We start from the raw sequence: 6,000 nt of genomic DNA, 5'->3' as shown, positions 1-6,000 counted from the left end.
AGCTCCTTATCAGAGACATGATTTGCAAATATTCTCTCAAACTGTGGGTTGTATTTTCTACCTGAATTCTTAAAAATTACTCACTATAGTTGATTCTTCCTTCTAATTTGAGATACATTTTTCCCTTGTCCTCTGTGGTGATCTCTCCTAATTTTTCTCCCAGTTTTTTTATTCCCTTTTTATATCCCTACCAATCTTTTTTGAAACTTTAAATGTTATACAGTTTTAGGACTTTATATTAAGATATTATTATTTCTCATTCTACATACGCCCTTCATCCACATCCCAGACTTCAAATATATCATTTCTCCAGTTTTTACTTCTATCTTAAATTCTCTTCTTTGTCCCGACTTGTAGACAAATGCATTCTCTGCACTATTACTAGAATGTCTCATAGCAATGTCAGTTTCAGCTTATCCAAACTCAAGTTCTTAGTCTTCTATTGTAGACTCACCCACTGATGCTCTCTTTACCATTTTAATAGCTGGGTGACTTTTGTTAAGTCCCTTAACTTCTCTGAGTCTCAGTAAAATGTAGAAAATAATAATTCTTATCTCTTAGGCTTTTGTGAGGAGGTAGTGAAGTAATACATGGAGGGTGCTTAGAATAGTCTCTGGTGCATAGATGCCTGATGCCTCTGTCTCTCTCAAGATCATTTATCTTATCAGTCACCACTGGCACATACTCCACCTTTTGGCACCCGTCTGCTTCTGCTTGATTTTACCTCCACTACTATGGTCAACAATTCCACAATTTCATTTATTACCAAAATAACTTCCAAATTTGTATATTATTAATACAATAGCATTTGCTTGTATCTCTCTCTGAGCCATTTTCCATGTAGCTCCTAGGACAGCAATTCTCAAACTTGATCTATAATAGACCACATTAAAAGAAAAGGAATTCTCAGGGGACACAGTTTGAATTACATTGGCGTAAGACTTTTTATCCATGAAAATGGAAACTTTGAATTTTCTTTGCAACAGAGATAATGTTATTATCATGCGGATGTTTTAAAAATACCATGTATAATCCTCATTCCTGGTTAAAACCGTAAAGGTTTCCACTGTGTTTTGAATAAAACTCTAGAATTTAAATGTGAGGTTTAAGAACCTGTACCTTGTGACTGTTCTCTGGCTCTCAAGTGTTATTTCTCTGCCTTGTACATCATGCTACTGCCTCTATTTTCCAGTTCCTCTAATATGCCAAGTTCCTTCCTGCCACAGGGCTTTTCAGGTGTGGTTTTCCTCTCCTAAGTTCTTGCTGTCAGATGGTGCTGCTTCCTGGCTTCTCAAATGGCCTGCTCCTCTTTCTGCCTAAATGCTGCTTCTCAGGGATGCTCTCTCTGCACTCTCTGTCCTGGGGATGTCCCCCTGCTAGCTACTCCCTTGACACTTTGTACTTTTCCTTTGTAGCACTTCTGAGAATTACAGTTACCTTTTTTGCAGCATTGTTTCTTAACTGTGCATATTTAACGTTTATCTCCCTGCTAGGCTGTGAGTTGTTGAAAAGCAAGGATAAGTCTTCCTTGTTCACTGTTGTGTCCCACACTGCACCAGGCACCAGGCACCAGGCACCATGTCTGAACATAAGAGGTTGTCAAATATTTGTAGCAAGGAACCTCAGATCCTTGAGCCAAATGATAAATTAATAATGTGTATTGGTAGATAATCTCATTGGATAAATATTAGAATTTATACAGGAACAAACTAGAAACAACATAAAGTAACTGACTGAAGTGGATTCCATTGGTATTGAGAGCAAGTTGGGGATTTAAGTGTCTAGGGTTGACGTCAAAGTGGCCCAAGCTTTAAGTATGTTAGAGTTCTCTACCCAGAATTTCCTTATCTAATCAAGCAGACCCACTTTGAGATAATCTATACTCCTTAGTAATTCCCCTGCTGATAAGTGTAATTCTTTGTAATTCTGGTTGTTTGTTTGACTTAGTAAAGGTAAACATTGGGGAGTGACCCAAGCACCAACATGTCTAGTGAAATTTAAGTCCTTCAAGACTTATTGGCAGAGCAAAACCAGGCCCTAGGAGCTGCAATCAGGATATATCTCTCAAGAGAAGTCATTGTGAGCCAGGAGAAATGACCCCAGGCCTGCTCCCACCTGGCAGGTGTGCCTGCGGCAAGGCCACAGTGGAGGCAATTATCATGCATGGCTATGTAGAAGCTATAAATAAATTGAAGAAACTATTGAACAAAGTGTTTTGGCCTCCTGTTTTGATGAAGCAACTTTCATAATGAGATGGATATACGTATTTTCATATAGAATTCTCGGAGTTCCCCACTGGAACACTGCAATGTGAGAAGAGCTATCACCTGTCTCTACTCTGCTTCTCTCTCCTGCCCCTGGCCCATGGTCAAATCACCTTATCCAACCACATTCTGACCTGCATTACTGGGGCCTCCAGGGCATGGGTGTGGTCACTCCAGATGATATGTCCAAGCTCCATCCATATTTCCAGCAGAAAACTGCCTCTTGGCCACACATACCTGGGAGGACTGACTCAGGCAAAGGGCTCAGGCAGGACTTAGACATAAGTTCATGTCCGTATGGTCAGGGAATTCTGGGGGATTTGGGTGGCATGTCCCCTTGATCCAACACATCTTTTGCACCCCAGAGAGGGCACAGTGGAGAAGGCCAGAGAAAGGCCCACTAAAGCCTGAGCAGTGATCCTTCCCTGCAAGATCTGATGGTGATATGAAATGGCACAGTACAAACTGATTTATCCCATCCTTTTTTTCCTGTTGTATTTATAGGTATATGGAAGAAGCTAAAATTGGGAGGGAGAAAGGTGTGAAATGTTTTGGTGGGTGAAGGTTTTTTCTTCTTATGCTTTGTTCAGACTACTGATTCTGGAACTTGGCCCAATGTCATGCTAATTGGACTGGTCTCTGTTTAGGTCATTCCAGAGCCTCAAAAGATGATGACTTCTATAGGACAGGTAACACAAATGTTTTGCAAAGTGTATATTGTACATATTGGAAATCAGAGGAAAATATATGATGAGGAATATGATTTGTGTTCATCATTTTATTTTTTATTAACCCAGCAAAGATAAAATTTAATGAGTAGCCCCAGGTGTATCAGATTTCTCATTTAAAAACATGATCATACATTTTATGTCAAAGTGTGCTGAGAATTTATAATGTTGGTGGTTTCAAAAAAACAAAGGTCTGATGTAAAACAAATGAGAGTGAAATGAAACAAATGAAAGGGGAACTGGAGGTTGGCTTCCCTCTCCCTCCCCATCAATAATCCTGAGGACTTCTGCTCAGGGTTTCTCAAAGTATGAGCTTTTAGTAATCACCTAGGGTTGACTGTTAAAAATGCACATTCCTGTGCCCCATCCCACTGAGTTAACTCTGGGAATTTGCATTTATAACAAGCCCCTGCAGTGACTTATGCACACACTTAAACTTCCGGCTACAACAGAACTCATGGGACTGGACTGGGGTTAGGACACCTGTATTTTAAATAGTCTTCCAGATACCTTTGAAAATTGAGGAGCCATTGAAAGAAGCACTCTCTGAAGTGGCAATGTCTGAATCAGTAGTTCTCAGAGTGTGGGCCTGGGGCCAGCAGAACCAGCAGCATTAGCAATTTTCAGAAATATAAATTCTTGGCCTTCCCACCTCCATCCAGCCCTGAACAATCTCAGGGGCCAAGTCCAGCTGTCTGTGTTTGCACAAGTTCTACAGATGATTCTGATACTACTAAAGTTTGAAAATCACTGGTTTAAACATCTGCCAAATATCATTCCCCAGAAATTCAATAAACATGCATTGACACTACCCAGATGTTCTATTCTTTCAGGAATTTCGGAGGCCTGGAGATGTCACAGATTTGCTAACAGCACTTTATATGCACCCCTGATCATGGACCTGCAGTGATCAAGAGCATGTCAAGATTCAGCAGGTAGAGGGATGTCTTTCTCTGAATATAAAATTGATGGCTTTTATAAAGTTTTATTTTATGCTTTCTGGATTTTCTAAACAGGAAGCAATTTAGATCAGCAAAGACACAATATATTTCAGGAAAATGCAAGCAATTGGCAAGTAGTGCTCAGCTGCCTGGATAAAAGTTTCCAGAAATCTCAGCTCCTGCAGCCCCCAGTCCCTGACATGTGGTGGATGCCAAATGCATTAGTCAGCGTGTGAGTGAATGTGTTTTCTGTGCCAAGTTTGTCAGTGGTCACATCACAAGAAAGGCAATTCATAAAATTGAATTTGCCTTTTTTGTCTGCAGGTAGTCATCCTCCCAGTCACTTCTACTTCATACCCCTCATCCTCTGGTCCATGAGAGTGCAAAATTTTAGCTTCCTTAGAATTTAATTTTGAAACCAATCACAATAGATTTTTAGCATTTTTTCTGTGCCACTTCTTGAGACGAGGTTTTGAGGTTAGAGTTGGGATCATCTCAGTGCTTCACGTGTTTTTAAAATGTCCATTTTCAACAAAGTGGCCATGGTGCCCTTGCATATTTCTCCGATGATATCTGTATATAATTTTTATGTGGAATGGATCTTGTAAATAAAATGTGCTTTGCGTTTGCCTAAAGTTCTTAGTGACCAACTGATTCCCTCAAAATAGGACCTAACCTGGGAGGTGGGGATGGGAGTGTCACTGTCATCTCACCTCTCTGTTTAGCAGGACTTTTCCAATATGTGTACAGTTGTGTTTTCAATTCAGTAGATATAGAATAATCCCACATCCTTAGGAGTTTAATTCCTTTAAGAAAGATTTAGTAGGGTGGTGCCTGTGGCTCAAAGGAGTAGGGTGCCAGCCCCATATGCCGGAGGTGGCGGGTTCACACCCACCCCCGGCCAAAAATAAAAAAAAGAGAAAGATTTAGTAGCCATGGTTGGGAACGAACACCATTGGATCAACAAGGAAACAGTAGAAAGTTTGGTTTGGAGAACAGCTATAGTAGAATATTTCTATTAATATATCTTCCTTCAAGATCAATAGGATGAGACTAGTCCTCCTTCTGGACACGCTAGGAACTGTATTTTAGTGATTCCTTGGGGCCAGCCTTTATTTCAACTCCCTCTTTCCAGGCAGTAATAGCATAACTCTGAAACATGCTTTTGAGGTTCTTCTGTGTGCAGAATGCTATCCCTCCCATCAGCAAACCTTAGGTCCAGAGGGAGAGTCTATGTCATTTTAAGATGGCAAGGTGAAGATAGAGTGCCTCCTGCTGGCAGAACAGGAAAAAGGAGGCCAGAACATCTCATTTTTGAACTCTTGGCTCTAACAGTATAGGGCAGAGAAGGTCACGTGTAGAGCTGTGATGACAGGTAAGTAACACACATGAGCTTGCTCCACCAACAGAGCTACTGCCTTCTGTTTCAGTAATGGGGCCAGCAAGCGTCTCTGTATCAATCAGGGCTGACGTTGGTGGTAGTTTGCTTATTCATTCTCCCTTTCCTCCTGCCTCCCTCGTTTGTATCTAGTGTTCATTTGGAATGAATACCTGTTACCACCATAGAAAATATTGTTTCTTGCCATTTTTATCATCCTTTAAATATCCATAATATATTCAGATGACTCCTATTCTCCATCTCTCCTACCCGCCTCCCCAAATCCCCATTAACTATGGGCACGGTGGCTCATGCCTATAATCCCAGCACTGTGGGAGGCTGAGGAGGGAGAATTGCCTGAGTGAGAGTGAGACCCTGACTCCTAAAAAAATGAAAAATCCAACCGGGTGCCACAGCAAGTGCCTGTAATTCCAGCGACTTCCAGAGGCTGAGGCAGCAGGATGCCCACAACCCAAGTCTGAGGTTGCAGTGACCTATGACACCATTGTACTCTGCTCAGGGCATAGGGTGGGACTCCGTATCAATGGGGAAAAAAAAGAATGGAAACTAGAGGCTGGTAACCTCAAAAAATGGTGATAACTAATGGATAGTGTCCATTTTAATAATAGAGATATGAAATATTTTTTGTATTAGGAATAAAGATGGTTATAGTTTATACATTTATTTTC

General features: G+C 40.9%; 1 protein-coding gene across 1 annotated transcript in view; it reads left to right on the top strand.

Annotated features, from left to right (window-relative positions):
* Positions 1–3,822: 3,822 nt before the first annotated feature.
* The window catches only part of OOSP1 (oocyte secreted protein 1), a 61,242-nt gene continuing 59,064 nt past the window's right edge, over positions 3,823–6,000 (top strand). Inside the window, exon 1 of the mRNA XM_053559732.1 lies at positions 3,823–3,927. The gene's annotated coding sequence lies outside the window, so the exon portion shown is untranslated. The remainder of the gene's footprint in view (positions 3,928–6,000) is intronic.

The sequence above is a fragment of the Nycticebus coucang genome, chromosome 14, assembly GCF_027406575.1.
Source record: "Nycticebus coucang isolate mNycCou1 chromosome 14, mNycCou1.pri, whole genome shotgun sequence".
Taxonomy (NCBI): Eukaryota; Metazoa; Chordata; class Mammalia; order Primates; family Lorisidae; genus Nycticebus; species Nycticebus coucang.
The sequence above is the reverse complement of the archived record's forward strand: the minus strand, read 5'-3'. Positions and strand labels throughout refer to the sequence as shown.